The sequence below is a fragment of the Microcaecilia unicolor genome, chromosome 4 (genome assembly GCF_901765095.1).
Source record: "Microcaecilia unicolor chromosome 4, aMicUni1.1, whole genome shotgun sequence".
Taxonomy (NCBI): Eukaryota; Metazoa; Chordata; class Amphibia; order Gymnophiona; family Siphonopidae; genus Microcaecilia; species Microcaecilia unicolor.
Window position 1 is genome coordinate 199098592 of NC_044034.1, and position 17018 is coordinate 199115609.

Genomic DNA, 17018 nt, shown 5'->3' on the forward strand with positions numbered 1-17018 from the left:
TTTTGGACTTCCGTCTTTCTTTTCTAATTCGCGGAATATGTATGGCCTGGGCCTGCAGGATGGTATTTTTGAACTGCGTCCATGCCTGTTGTACAGTTTTTACTCTCTCAGTTGCCCCCCTAAGTTTTTTTTTTACCGTTCTTCTCATTTTATCATAGTCTCCTTTTTTAAAGTTAAACGCTAACGTATTTGTTTTCTGTGTACAGTTACTTCAAGGTCGATGTCAAAACTGATCATATTATGGTCACTGTTATCAAGCGGCCCCAGTACCATAACGTCCCTCACCAGATCATGCGCTCCACTAAGGACCAAGTCTAGAATTTTTCCTTCTCTCGTCGGCTCCTGCACCAGTTGCTCCATAAAGCTGTCCTTGATTTCATCAAGGAATTGTATCTCTGTAGCGTGTCCCGATGTTACATTTACCCAGTCTATATTTGGATAATTGAAGTCACCCATTATTATCACATTGCCCATTTTGTTCGCGTCTCTGATTTCTTTTATCATTTCTGTGTCTACCTGCTCATCCTGGCGAGGCGGACGGTAGTACACTCCTATCACCATTTTTTTTCCTTTTATACATGGAATTTCAACCCACAATGATTCGAAGGTGTGATTTGTGTCCTGCTGAATTTGTAATCTATCTGAGTCAAGGCTCTCGTTAATATACAATGCTACCCCTCCACCAGTCCGGTCCACCCTATCATTACGATATACTTTGTACCCCGGTATGACAGTGTCCCACTGGTTATCCTCCTTCCACCAGGTCTCAGTAATGCCTATTATATCCAATTTTTCATTTAGTGCAATATATTCCAACTCTCCCATCTTATTTCTTAGACTCCTAGCATTTGCATATAGACATTTCAGAGTATGTTTGTTGTTCTTATTTGCATGATGCTTAGTACCTGACACTATTGATTTGACATCTTTTGTCTGATCTTTAGTTGTATTTAAGGGCACCAGGCCTACCACGGTCTGTTGTGCAACCTCACTATCCAGAAACCCTATCTTCCCTGTTTGTGAGGTATCTTTGCAAGATACCTTTTCCCGAACCATGCGCTTTTGAGCGACTGTCGGCTTTCCCCCCATTTCTAGTTTAAAAGCTGCTCTATCTCCTTTTTAAATGCCGACGCCAGCAGCCTGGTCCCACCCTGGTTAAGGTGGAGCCCATCCTTTCGGAAGAGGCTCCCCCTTCCCCAGAATGTTGCCCAGTTCCTAACAAATCTAAAACCCTCCTCCCTGCACCATCGTCTCATCCACGCATTGAGACTATGGAGCTCTGCCTGTCTGTTGGGCCCTGCACGTGGAACAGGTAGCATTTCAGAAAATGCTACCCTAGAGGATCTGGATTTGAGCTTTCTACCTAAGAGCCTAAATTTGGCTTCCAGAACCTCTCTCCCACATTTTCCTATGTCATTGGTACCCACATGTACCAAGACAGCGGACTCCTCCCCAGCACTATCTAAAATCCTATCTAGGTGACGCGTGAGGTCCGCCACCTTCGCACCAGGCAGGCAAGTCACCAGGCGATCCTCACATCCACCAGCCACCCAGCTATCTATATGCCTAATGATCGAATCACCAACTACAACAGCTGTCCTAACCTTTCCCTCCCGGGCAGCACTTGGAGACATATCCTCAGTGCGAGAGGATAGTACATCCCCTGGTGGGCAGGTCCTGGCTACAGGAGTACTTCCTACTTCACCAGGGTGATGCTCTCCTTCTCGGAGACCTCCCTCCTCCAAGGTAGCACAAGGGCTACTAGACTGGAGGTGGGACTTCTCTACAACATCCCTGTAGGTCTCCTCTATGTACCTCTCTGTCTCCCTCAGCTCCACCAAGTCTGCTACTCTAGCCTCAAGAGAACGGACATGTTCTCTAAGAGCTAGGAGCTCTTTGCATCGGGCGCAAACATATGACATCTCACCAACTGGGAGATAATCATACATGTGACACTCAATGCAAAAGACTGGATAGCACCCCTCTCGCTGCTGGACTGCTGACTCCATCTTAGTGTTTTTGAGTTTTCCAATATTTTAAAACTTGCTACAGTATTAAGGATATTAGCCTAATATAAAAGTGTCTTTTACTTTATATAGTGTATTGTATGATTTATTTAGTATTTCCTTCTTAGATGGTAATGAAAAATGTATTTAAAACTCTATAAGAGCACTCCTTGCTTGTTACCCTAATTACAATAACTGACTATAAATGAGGAGTTGTCCTAGGGGTGGGGGGGAATACTAAATTAGATCCTGCAGTGGCTGTTAGATTCTATCTGTTAATGCTGTGGTACAAGGCTTTTAAAACTAAGTGGAAAAGACTATGGAGATTAGCTGTTTTCTGTTAGCTGTTGAAATTTGCTTTTTAAGTTTGCCTAACACTAACCTACAATTCCTCCTTTAAACCCCAATCTTTAAGTTCCCAAAGCACAAGCAAAGTAGCGTTCACTTACCAGAGAAATGTCCTGGGCAACACAATAATAATGGGGGATTTCAATTACCCGCATATAGACTGGGTTAATGTAACATCTGTACACGCAAGGGACATAATATTTCTTGATGAAATCAAGGACAGCTTCATGGAACAGCTAGTTCAGGAGCCGACAAGAGAAGGAAAAATACTAGACTTAGTCCTTAGTGGTGCTCATGATCTAGTGCAGGGGGTAACGATACGAGGGCCGCTTGATAACAGTGATCATAATATGATCGGGTTTGATATTGGCATTGAAGGAAGTGAAACTAGGAAATCAAGTACGCTAGCGTTTAACTATAGAAAAGGTGATTACGACAAAATGAGAAAAATGGTGAAAAAAAGACTGAAAGGAGCAGCTCGCAGAGTAAAAAACTTGCATCAGGCGTGGATGCTGTTTAAAAACACCATCCTGGAGGTTCAGGACAAATATATTCCACGTATTAGAAAAAAGGGAAAAAAGACTAAACGTCAGCCGGCGTGGCTAAACAGTAAGATAAAGGAAATCATTAGAGCCAAAAAACAATCCTTCAGAAAGTGGAGAAGAGAACCAACTGAAAGTAACAGGATAGATCATAAGGAATGCCAAGCCAAATGCAAAGCGGAGATAAGGAGGGCAAAAAAGGACTTTGAGAAGAAATTAGCGTTGGAAGCAAAAATACATAGTAAAAAAATTTTTTAGATACATTAAAAGCAGGAAACCGGCCAAAGAGTCGGTTGGGCCGCTGGACGAAAATGGTGTTAAAGGGGCGATCAAGGAGGACAAAGCCGTAGCGGAGAAATTAAATGAATTCTTTGCTTCGGTCTTCACCGAGGAGGATTTGGGGGGGACACCGGTGCCGGAAAGAATATTTGAAGCGGGGGAGTCGGAGAAACTAAACAAATTCTCTGTAACCTTGGAGGATGTAATGGGTCAGTTCAGCAAGCTGAAGAGTAGTAAATCACCGGGACCTGATGGTATTCATCCCAGAGTATTAATAGACCTAAAAAAATGAACTTGCGGAGCTACTGTTAGAAATATGCAATCTGTCCCTAAAATCGAGTGTAGTACCGGAAGACTGGAGGGTAGCCAATGTTACTCCGATTTTTAAGAAGGGTTCCAGAGGAGATCCGGGAAATTATAGACCGGTGAGTCTGACGTCGGTGCCGGGCAAGATGGTGGAGACTATTATTAAGAATAAAATTGCAGAGCATATACAAAAACATGGACTGATGAGACAAAGTCAGCACGGATTTAGTGAAGGGAAGTCTTGCCTCACCAATCTAATGCATTTTTTTGAGGGGGTAAGCAAACATGTGGACAATGGGGAGCCGGTTGATATTGTATATCTGGATTTTCAGAAGGCGTTTGACAAAGTGCCGCATGAAAGACTCCTGAAGAAATTGCAGAGTCATGGAATCGGAGGTAGGGTATTATTATGGATTAAGAACTGGTTGAAAGATAGGAAGCAGAGAGTAGGATTGCGTGGCCAGTATTCTCAGTGGAGGAGGGTAGTTAGTGGGGTCCCGCAGGGGTCTGTGCTGGGTCCATTGCTTTTTAATGTATTTATAAATGACCTAGAGATGGGAATAACTAGTGAGGTAATTAAATTCGCCGATGACACAAAATTATTCAGGGTCGTCAAGTCGCAGGAGGAATGTGAACGATTACAGGAGGACCTTGCGAGACTGGGAGAATGGGCGTGCAAGTGGCAGATGAAGTTCAATGTTGACAAGTGCAAAGTGATGCATGTGGGTAAGAGGAACCCGAATTATAGCTACGTCTTGCAAGGTTCCGCGTTAGGAGTTACGGATCAAGAAAGGGATCTGGGTGTCGTCGTCGATGATACGCTGAAACCTTCTGCTCAGTGTGCTGCTGCGGCTAGGAAAGCGAATAGAATGTTGGGTGTTATTAGGAAGGGTATGGAGTCCAGGTGTGCGGATGTTATAATGCCGTTGTATCACTCCATGGTGCGACCGCACCTGGAGTATTGTGTTCAGTACTGGTCTCCGTATCTCAAAAAAGATATAGTAGAATTGGAAAAGGTACAGCGAAGGGCGACGAAAATGATAGTGGGGATGGGACGACTTTCCTATGAAGAGAGGCTGAGAAGGCTAGGGCTTTTCAGCTTGGAGAAGAGACGGCTGAGGGGAGATATGATAGAAGTGTATAAAATAATGAGTGGAATGGATCGGGTGGATGTGAAGCGACTGTTCACGCTATCCAAAAATACTAGGACTAGAGGGCATGAGTTGAAGCTACAGTGTGGTAAATTTAAAACGAATCGGAGAAAATTTTTCTTCACCCAACGTGTAATTAGACTCTGGAATTCGTTGCCGGAGAACGTGGTACGGGCGGTTAGCTTGACGGAGTTTAAAAAGGGGTTAGATAGATTCCTAAAGGACAAGTCCATAGACCGCTATTAAATGGACTTGGAAAAATTCCGCATTTTTAGGTATAACTTGTCTGGAATGTTTTTACGTTTGGGGAGCGTGCCAGGTGCCCTTGACCTGGATTGGCCACTGTCGGTGACAGGATGCTGGGCTAGATGGACCTTTGGTCTTTCCCAGTATGGCACTACTTATGTACTTATGTACTTATGTCCTCTTCTCTCAGAACTTCTCAGAAAGGAAGTTCAGTGGGACCTTCCCTCTTTATATACTTTTGAATCTAAGGGGCCTCTTTTGAGCAACCTATGCAAGTATCCTACTTCCCCCGCACCTCATGCGGCACTTTTAGTGAATGGGGTCAAGTCAGCAGAATTTTTGATAGAAAAAGGAACCAGAAAGGGCTGTCCCCTGTCCCCATTATTATTTCTTCTGTCCTTGGAACCGCTTTTGTGTGTGATATGGATGAAGGATGAGATTAGGTGGGTCTGTTTCCCCGAGTCAAACAGTTAAAATACTTGCATATGCAGATGACCTACTTTTGACGCTGGAAAACCCACAGAAATTGCTGCAACATCTCTTAGAAACTATAACAGAATATGGAGCATTGTCAGGGTTCCAGCTAAACATATCTAAATCAATAGGAATGCCATGGGGGTCAGGTGATTATGCACAGTGGCAGAACTGCTATGCACTGCGGTGGGTCCCTGATCAGATGAAGTATCTAGGAGTTATTATTCCCAAAGACTTAAGCAAATTATATGAGAGGAACGTGTCTCCCTTGTTGGAACATTCAAAGAGGCAGCTGCAACTCTGGAATGCATACTCTCTCTCGCTGATTGGGCGTATAGCACTAGTAAACATGATGCTGGTGCCTTATTGGCTATATGTATTCCAGATGTTGCCCCTGTTCTTAAAGAGGAAAGATGAACAGCTGCTGAATAGAGCAATATAGGCATTTCTATGGAAAGGTAAACATCCTCGACTCCCTATACATGTATTGCAAAAGCCTATTGAACATGGGGGATTGGGATTGTTGAATGTGAAATATTTAACAGTTGTGTATTCAATGCGACACATACGGGACTGGTTAGTGGGCACGCAATCCTTTTCGACCGCCTCCTTGGAAGCGGGGCTGTCTCCGGGGGTTCATCTTAGTTGGGTGCTGCATACCATTTCGGGTGCAGCACAGAAGGTTTGGTGTCATAACCCAATTTTTCTTTCAGCCAGAGCGACCTGGAGATGGCTTTGTCGACGTCATGGTTTTGCAGCGTCTGCCATGCCATTCCTTGCCCTCTGGCGCAACCCAGACTTTCCAGCAGGCACATCTTCTAAAGTATTTTTGCGATTGAGGAGATAAGGAGTGACTTATGTTAGCCAATTAATTAATGAGGAAGGAAAATTGAAAGCCTTTGAAGAGCTGAAAAGTGAGTTTGCGCTCTCACCAAAGGATTATTTTGCATATCATCAATTACATCATTATGTGTCTGCTTTAGGGTGGATAAATCTGTGTGAGGATATGCAGGACACTCTGAACTCTGCTTTGACGTTAGGTGCACAAAACATAATTCCTTTACGGTTTCATCATAGGCATTTGTTAGACATGACAGCGGACCTGGATTACAAGAAGATAGCGGACGTTTGGTCTGTGGAATTAAAAACAGAAGTTAAAGAAGAGCAAATTAAACAGCACGTTTTGAGTTTGAAACAGAGCTCTCAGTTCGTTCGTTATTGGGAACTACAATATAAGTTTGTTTTACAATTTTATATTTCTCTGATGAGAGCTTACAGAGCAGGGTTGGGGTCCTCAGGAGGCAGCTTGAAATGTCATCAAGGATCTGCTACGCTGATTCACATGTTTTGGGACTGTCCGCAGATTATAAGTTTCTGGATGGCAGTGTTTGCTGCAATTAACCGTTACTGGAAACGTAGGATTACAGTGCGGCCCCAGAATCTATTTGGGGTTTTTGACTATTCTGGCCCTACTTGCTCAGCATTTCGGAGATTTCTACTGAGAGCCACTTATGTTGGAAAGAAAGCTGTTTTGCTCTATTGGAGAGAACCTCATGCACCCACGCTGGAAACATGGCGGATACATATGATAGACAACCATACACAATAATGAAGGAGATAGGTACAGACTCAACTAACATTTGATCTGACCAAACATTAAATTTATAGAGTAAAGAGGTGATGCCTCAAGAAGCCCCCGGCTATATAACTAAAGAGCTCAAGGGGGCTGGGCTGCTTCATCATCGGCAAACACCCCTGGACAATTAAACAATCCTCTGTACAATATTTTTACTTTTTTTCTTCTTTCTTACTTTTCTTAAATTTTAAATATACAGATTACTTTAGCTTTCATTCAATCTAAGCTCTTGAGACGCTGGGTGCGACCATGACTAACGGTGGCCAACGTTTCGTCACCTGCATATGATAAAACTTTTAAAGTTGGAAAGGTGTGGGATTCAGAGTCTTTCCTCGGAGGAGGGACAGTTGTTTCAGAGAACATGGGATAATTTTGGGGCTACACTTCAACCGGTAGCATGAAGCAGACTATTAAACAGTTAACACTAAGTTATTCCCCATTATGGACAAGAAACTGGAAAGTATTGAGGGGGGAGGAAGGGGGGGGGAAGAAATTGAGTTGTAAAAAGAAATGATTGTATATGTGCAACTAATAACAGCTGTGTTTTAGTGAGAGTATTATGTACTTCAGTTAACGGTTTGTTCAATAAAAATGATTTTAACCATATTTGTTAGGAACTGGGCAACATTCTGGGGAAGGGGGAGCCTAATCTGAAAGAATGGGCTCTATCTTAACCAGGGTGGGACCAGGCTGCTGGCATCGGCATTTAAAAAGGAGATAAAGCAGCTTTTAAACTAGAGACAGGGAGAAGGCCGACAGTTACTCAAAAGTGCATGGTTCGGAATAAGGTATCTTTTAAAGATATCACAAACAAAAACAGGGAAGATAGGGTATCCCAATAGTGAGGTTGCAAAAGAGACCACAGTAGATCAGGTGTCCTTAAAAATAAAAATCAGACAAAAGATTTCAAATTAATACTGTCAAGTACTGAGCATGTTGTAAATTGCAGCACCAAACATAGTTTGAAATGTCTATATGCGAATGCCAGAAGCCTAAGAAATAAGATGGGATAGTTAGAATATATTGCATTAAATGAAAAATTAGATATAATAGGCATCTCTGAGACCTGGTGGAAGGAGGATAACCAGTGGGACACTGTCATACCGGGTTACAAATTGTATTGTAGTGATAGGGTGGATCGATTTGGTGGAGGGGGTAGCATTGTATGTTAAGGAGGGCCTTGAGTTGAATAGATTGAAAATTCTGCAGGAAACAAAACACATCTTGGAATCCCTATGGATTGAAATTCCATGTGTAAAGGGGAAAAGTATAGTGATAGGAGTGTACTACTGTCTGCCTGGCCAGGATGAACAGACAGATGTAGAAATGTTATCGGAAATTAGGGAGGCCAACAAACTGGGCAACAAGATAATAATGGGTGATTTCAATTACCCCGATATTGAATGAGTAAATGTAACATCGGGGCAAGATAGGGAGGTAAAATTCCTTGACTAAATCAAGGACTGCTTTATGGAGCAGCTGGTACAGGAGCCAACAAAAGAAGAGAAAATTCCAGACCTAGTCCTTAGTGGAGCGCATTATCTGATGCGGGAGGTAATGGTGATAGGGTCGCTTGATAACAGTGATCATAATTTTGTCAGATTTGGTATTAGCTTTGGAGCAAGTATACACAGGAAATCCAATATGTTAACGTTTAACTTACAAAACGATGACTATGATAAAATGAGAAGAATGATGAAAATAAACATAGAGGAGCGGCTATGAGGGTCAAAAATTTACATCAGGCATGGATGCTGTTCAAAAATACCATCCTGGAAGCCTAGGCCAAATATATTCCGTGTATTAAAAAAGGAGGGAGGAAGACCAAATGACAGCCGGCATGGTTAAAAAGTGGGGTGAAGGGGAGGAGGAAGTGATGTCATCGAGCGGCATGGTCGCTTAAGAGCTGAGCTCCGCATGACTCGTAGCGATTAAACGATCGAAAGCCCGCTCTGGAAAGCGTATTAAGTGCCATCGGAGAGTGGAGACCCAAGTGACAGCGGCTGAAGGCGATTTTGATGCGGGAAGAGGCGAGGAAGGTAGATTTCGCCCGCTTTGCATACTCCTCGGAGCCGTGAGGGGAAAAAACAAAATGGCGGCCGCACAGCAAAACCGCCAGGAGCGAGAGCAGCCGGCGTCTCCCAGCGAGACAACACCTCCGATGGAAGCAGAGGCTAGCACAGACCGGGGGAAGCCCGCGGAGGAAATGGGACCCGAATGGCAGCAATGGCTCCAAGAAATCAGAGCAGATCTAAAAGCAATGCGCAATGATCTGGTAACAATGGGAGCTGACTTAAAAGGTGAAATACGAGAGCTGGGGTCCAGAATAGAGGAAGTGGAGACTAGAGTGGATGCCCAGTCAGAGACGATCGAAGCCCTGGACCAGCGAACCACGGCAACTGAATCGGCACACCACCAGGTCTTAGACAAGCTGGAGGACCTAGAGAATCGGGCCGTAGGTGCAATTTGCGGTTTAGAGGGCTACCGGAATCCCCTGCCTACCTTGACTGCGAATCCACGGTCCAAAAATTGGTGAGTGAGCTCCTGGCGGTGGGCGGCACAGTGATGGACCCAGCTTCGATCCAATTAGAACGGGCCCACCGAGCGCTCGGATCCCCGCGGGCTAACCTCCCAAAGGACATAATAGTCTGCTTTAGAGACTATAAGTTGAAAGAACAAGTGGCAAAAGCGGCACGGCAGACTCCAAACTTTACCTGGGACACATATGCAGTAGAAATATATCAAGATCTTGCGGCCACTACTCTAAAACGCAGAGCAGATCTTAGACCGGTCACCAGATGCCTTCAGGAACTTAGAATCCGATACAAATGGAGGCACCCCTTCGCCCTAGTATTTTATAAAGAGGGAAAGATGCAGCAAAAAAGATCACTCTCAGAGGCGAAGGAGATTCTGCCAGAAGAAGATACGGGCGAGGCATCTAACTTAGGAGTAACAGCGAAGCAAGGCACAGCGCGGATGATACCACCAAAATGGCAACGAGTGGGAAATGGCCAGAAACGTTTGAAGCGCCAGCAGTCGGCAACTAAAGTCTCCTGAAGGGAGCCAGATTAGGAGACAGGATATCCCATCTGTTTACGCCTTTCAGAGAGGCGGATTTGCCCTGGCAGAGATTTCAGGCTACAGATCATCAAGGTGCTTGTTGCACCGCTGAGAGGCACAGGTACAGTTCTGGATGACTATGTGATGTGGTCAGGAGCGATACCTCAATGTGTTGGCACTATGTTTATCAAGTTCGATTGTTACAAAGTTAAACGGTTTAATAAGAATGTTATGTGACTTAAAACCAATATGGGGCTTTGATTGTTTATATTATATGAGTGCTAGCGGGGTCTTGACATGACGTACACTTAGTTCACACTCCTTCCCTAGATGCCCTTGATGGTTCACAGGGGCAGCTTTAAAAATCAGGGGTGTGGGTGGGAGGAGGGGTGGAGACAGGGGGGGAAGGGTGGGAAGGCCTACTTCAGAGAAATTAGGGGACAGGCCCAACAGGGATGGCAGAAAATGAGGAGCCAGCTAAAATTCCAGAATGCTATGGAAAGATATACTAAGAGGAAATATGTCTGAACTTAATTTATTGCTGCTCAATGTGAGAGGGCTGAATATCCCAAGGAAGCGGCAACTCCTGTTTAGAGAAATGCTTCGCCTTCGGGCGGACGTGGTCCTGGTGCAGGAAACCCATCTATTGCCCAAATCTGAATACCTGTGTCGCCATAAAAAGTTTCCAATTATATATTTTGCGTCCAATGGGGATAATACGAAGAGTAAGGGAGTGCTCATAGCATTCGCGGGAGATAAATCATGGAATATTTTAAAAGTGGTCAGGGATAAACGAGGAAGATACCTCCTAGTGATTTTCTCATTAATGGGGCAGGTTTACACTATAGTGAATGTTTACGGCCCCAATATGCAGCAAGAGGGATTCTTTTCTGAACTACATCAGGTCATTCAACAACACATAGAGGACTCTCTAATAGTCGGGGGAGATTTCAACCTTACCTTACAGCCTCGCCTCGATAACTCTTCGGGCAACACACATTATGGTCATAGAGAGAGAATACGACTGCAAGAATTTATTGCCCATTGGCATTTAATAGATTTGTGGCGCCAGCTATATCCACAAGAGCGAACTTACACATACTACTCTGCAGTCCACCAGTCGTTCTCCCGGATAGATTTTTGGCTAGGGGAAATATCAGTAGCAGAAAAGATGGGAACCCACCAGATACTGCCCAGAACCTGGTCAGACCATTCCCCAGTACTGATGCAATTGATGCTGCCCAAAGCCCGAGGAGGGAGGAAGGAGTGGCGCTTAGATGATGCTCTCTTACAAGATCCGCTTAATGTTGCGAGCATAGAAAAAAATATTAATGAATATATCCAGTTCAATGATAATGGAGAGGTCTCATCCATTACAGTTTGGGAGGGATTTAAAGCAACCATGAGAGGCCACTTAATAGCGCTTAAGGCACATGTTAGAAAGCAGAGAATGTCCAAGGAGGCTACACTCCGGAGTCAATTAGAGCAGGAGGAATCCAAACTTCATCGGGACAGTCTGAGTGACTCGCAGACAATTATGGACGGGATCCATCGGCTCCGGAATCAAATTTGTGATCTAGAGCTTGCGGATCTAGCCGAGGATTTACAGAGAGCCCAGCAGTCCCATTATGAATTTGGTAATAAGGCTAGCCGCCTGCTAGCCTATAAACTCAAACAGCAGGCAACCCGCAATACGATCGCGAGTTTGAGAGATGAGGGGGGAGAGATCCATACAGACCCTGATTATATAGAAGAGGCATTTACAGACTATTATGGCACACTGTATGCTAGAGAGGAAGAAATAACTGATATAGAGATGGAGGCTTACCTAGAGGGTGAGGAGCTCCCTAAATTGGCAAGTAAGGACGTCCAGAGGTTGTCACAGCCTATTGAGTTGGATGAAATTGCTTGCACTATAAAAGGGCTACCTACAGGAAAAGCACCAGGCCCTGACGGCTTTACCAATAAGTTCTACAAAACATTCGGGAAACTGTTAGCCCCTTTGATGTTAAGGGTATTTAATTCACTGGAGACTAGCTCGGGGCTCCCGCCAACGTGGAACCTGGCCAACATAACGGTTATTCATAAACCCGGGAAAGACCCCCAGCTTTGCGGATCATACAGGCCAATCTCTCTCTTAGGGGTAGACTATAAAATCTTTACAAAAATTCTGGCAACACGGGTACAGAAATGTCTACCTTCTCTCATCCACGAAGACCAGGCGGGATTTGTGCATGGGAGACAGACGTTTGATAACATTCGACGAGCCCTACACATGATTTACCACGCACAGGACACACGGTCCCCTCTATGCATCCTGTCACTTGACGCTGAAAAGGCGTTTGACAGAGTGAGTTGGGCCTTTCTATTCGGAGTGTTAGTTAAAATGGGATTTTTGGGGCGATTCATCAACTGGCTCCACCTAATCTATAAGACTCCCACAGCCTCAATACGATTAAATGGTAGGCTTACAGAATCCTTCCTCCTTCATAGGGGGACAAGACAAGGGTGTGCATTGTCCCCCTTGCTCTTTGCCATCGTAATGGAGCCACTTGCGATACGACTTCGAGCACATCCTGATATTAGAGGCCCACGGTTGGGAGGCCTAGAGACACGGACACTCCTCTTCGCTGACGACATTCTGTTAACGCTGAGAGATCCTGAGACCTCCTTCCCAAGAGTGCTAGAAATACTATATGCTTATGGGAGAGTCTCGGGTTTCATGGATTACGTACACTAGGCCAAATGTGGGAGGAAGGTGGGACGCTATCTTTTGAAGTGCTTCGTAGAGAGCATGGGCTATCCCCCCTGCAGGCTTTCCAGTACTACCAAGTACGAGACTTTCTAACCCGGCGGGCAAAAGGAGAACTTAGCCTAGCAGAAACAAAGGTAGAGAATGGATTAATGAAGGGGGGAGGCAGGGGTAGCATATCACGACTTTATGCAGCGTTACTTCTGTACACCAACCCAATAGAACACTATCTAAATAAATGGGGTGATGCCATGGGGGTAACATATACGTTCCCCAATGGAAATTAGCAATTAGATCTCTGCTCAGAGTTTCAGTGTCTAGCGCTATGGTCGAAAATGGCCATAAATTATTATATAGTTGGTATTACACTCCATATCGCATTGTAAAAATGTTTCGCACTGGCTCAGCTAAATGCTGGCGACAGTGCGACGCTACAGGTGATATGACTCTCATCTGGTGGACCTGTAGACATGCCCAGGCCTACTGGGGAGAGATACTGAGATTCCTACATGAGGTCACTGGGGTGAGCTACCCAATGAAAATGGACCACTGCTTGCTGCATTTCAAACCTGCAGGAGTTCGAAATTCAATACATCAATTTGCCGGCCAGGTGTTTGTGGCCAGCAAGCTGGTCCTGGCAGCAGCTTGGAAACAGCCCGTGCTACCGGGTCTTTCGAGGGTCCTGCAGAAACTGGACTACATTGGCCTGATGGCTAAACTCACTGCACTGCGGACAGGTAGATTGATGCAGCATCAAAAAATCTGGAAATCCTATGAACAATGGCAATCCTCACAACGCATCTCTGGACATTAGCGGAGAACATACAATGCTGTGATAGAATTATGAGACACTGAAGTAGGGAGCGAGGGACGGGAGAGGGAGAGGGTGAGATTAAAAGAACACGTTCGGACCATGGTGAGGGGGAAACAGTTATGGAAAAAAAATTTTTTTGGTTGGCGATTTGGTTGTATTAGAAATGTTTTCCTTGCTGCCATGTTTGTACATGAAAATAATAAAATAAATGGTTAAAAAAAAAAAAAAAAGTGGGGTGAAGGAAGCTATTAGAGCTAAAAGAAAATCCTTCAGTAAATGGAAGAAGGAACCGACTGAAACAGCATAAGGAATGTCAAGTCAAATGCAAAGCGCTGTTAAGGAAGGCAAAGAGGGAATTTGAAAAAAAGATTGCGTTGGAGGCAAAAACACATAGTAAATTTGTTTTTTTTAGGTATATTAAAACCAAGAAGCAGGCAAAAGAATCGGTTGGACTACTAAAAGACCGAGGGGTAAAAGGGGCAATCAGGGAAGACATAGCTATAGCGGAGATTTTAAATGAATCCTTTGCTTCGGTCTTCACCGAGGAAGATTTGGGAGGGATACTGGTGCCAGAAATGGTATTGAAAGCTGACGAGTCGGAGAAACTGAATGAAATCTCTATAAACCTTTAGGATGTAATGGGGCAAATTGACAAATTGAAGAGTGGCAAATCTATTGGACCAGATGGTATTCATCCCAGAGTACTGATAGAATTGAAAAATGAACTGGCGGAATTATTGTTAGTAATATGTAATTTATCTTTAAAATCTAGTGTGGTACCAGAAGATTGGAGGGTAGCCCATGTAACGCCGATATTTAAAAAAAAGGTTCCAGAGGGGATCCGAGAAATTATAGATCGGTTGAGCTGACGTCGGTGCCAGGCAAAATGGTAGAGATTATTATAAATTACAAAATTACAAAGCATATTTAAAAGCATGGATTAATGAGACAGAGCCGACATAGATTTAGTGAAGGGAAATCTTGCCTCACCAATCTATTACATTTCTTGAAGGGGTGAGCATACATTTAGATAAAGGTGAGACGGTTGATATTGTATATCTGGATTTTCAAAAGGCGTTTGACAAAGTACTTCATGAAAGACTCCAGAGGAAATTGGAGAGTCATAGGATAGGAGGTAATGTCCCATTGTGAATTAAAAACTGGTTAAAGAATAGAAAAAAGAGAGTAGGGTTAAATGGTCAGAATTCTCATGGAGAAAGGTAGATAGTGGGGTACCCAGGGGTCTGTGCTGGGACCCCTGCTTTTTAACATATTTATAAATGATCTAGAGATGGGAGTAACTAGTGAGGTAATTTAAATTTGCTGATGACACAAAGTTATTCAAAGTTGTTAAATCACGGGAGGATTGTGAAAAATTACAAGCGGACCTTATGAGACTGGAAGACTGGGTGTCTAAATGGCAGATAACATTTAATGTGAGCAAGTGCAAGTGATGCAGGTTGGTAAGAGGAACCCGAACTATAGCTACGTAATGCAAGGTTCCACATTAGGAGTCATTGACCAAGAAAGGGATCTCGGCTTTGTCGTTGATGATACATTGAAACCCTCTGCTCAGTGTGCTGCAGCGACAAGGTGCAGAAGATCAACCTCGAATTCACCACCACACTATCGCCTCCTCTTCACCCTTTAACCCACCCCCTCAACAACAACCAACCCAGGCCTCATTCTCCTCTTTTCCTGATATCAACCGAAGAGGAAACCGCCCATCTTCTCTCCTCCTCGAAATGCACCACCTGTTCCTCTGACCCCATCCCCACCAACTTACTTACTACCATCTCTCCTACTGTCACAGCCCATCTGTCATATCCTCAACCTCTCTCTCTCCACTGCAACTGTCCCTGACACCTTCAAGCATGCTGTAGTCACACCACTCCTCAAAAAAACATCACTTGACCCTACCTGTCCCTCCAACTACCGCCCAATTCCTCCTACCCTTCCTCTCCAAGATACTTGAACGCGCCGTCATAGCCGTTGCCTTGATTTTCTCTCCTCTCACGCCATCCTCTATCCGCTTCAATCCGGCTTTCACCCCCTACACTCGACAGAAACAGCACTATCTAAAGTCTGCAAATGACCTGTTCCTTGCCAAATCCAAAGGCCCACTATTCCATCCTCATCCTCCTCAACCTATCCGCCGCTTTTGACACTGTCAATCACAATTCTACTCCTTGCCACACTATCCTCATTGGGTTCCAGGGCTCTGTCCTCTCCTGGTTCTCCTCTTATCTCTTCCACCGTACCGTCAGAGTACGTTCTCATGGTTCTTCCTCCACCCCATCCCCTCTCTGTTGGAGTTCCTCAGGGATCTGTCCTTGGTCCCCTTCTTTTTTCAATCTACACCCTTCCTGGGCTCCCTGATCTCATCTCACGGTTTCCAATATCATCTTTATGCCGCCGCACGAACCCAGCTTTATCTCTCCACACTAGACATCACTGCGGAAACCCAGGCCAAGGTATCGGCCTGCTTATCCGACATTGCTGCCTGGATGTCCAATCGCCACCTGAAACTGAACATGGCCAAGACCGAGCTTATTGTCTTACCACCCAAACCCACTTCTCCTCTCCCCCACTCTCTATCTCAGTTGATAACACCCTCATCCTCCTGGCTCATCTGCTGCAACCTCGAGTCATCTTCGACTCCTCCCTCGACTTCTCTGGCCATATCCACAATGCCAAGACCTGTCGCTTTCGTCCTCTATAACATTAGCAAAATCACCCTTTCCTTTCTGAGCACAGACCACCCGAACTCTCATCCACTCTCTCATTACCTCTCGCCTTGACTACTGCACCTACTCCTCACTGGCCTCCCACTTAGCCATCTATCCCCCTTCAGTCCATTCAGAACTCTGCTGCACAGCTTATCTTCCGCCTGGACCGATATACTCATATCACCCCTCTCCTCAAATCACTTCACTGGCTTCCGATTAGGTACCGCATACAGTTCAGCTTCTCCTACTAACCTACAAATGCACTCGATCTGCAGCCCCTCCCTACCTCTCTAACCCTCATCTCCCCCTACGTTCCTACCCGTAACCTCCGCTCTCAAGACAAATCCTTTCAGTACCCTTCTCCACCACTGCCACTCCAGCTCCGCCCTTTTCTGCCTCCGCTCACCCCATGCTTGGAATAAACTCCTGAGCCCATTCGCCAGGCCCCCTCCCTGCCATCTTCAAATCCTTGCTCAAAGCCCACCTCTTCAATGTTGCCTTCAGCACCTAACCACCATACCTCATATCAGAAACCTAAACTGCCCCAACTTGACTTTCGTCCTTTAGATTGTAAGCTCCTTTGAGCAGGGACTGTCCTTCTTTATTAAATTGTACAGCGCTGCGTAACCCTAGTAGCGCTCCTAGAAATGTTAAGTAGTAGTAGAAAGCAAATAG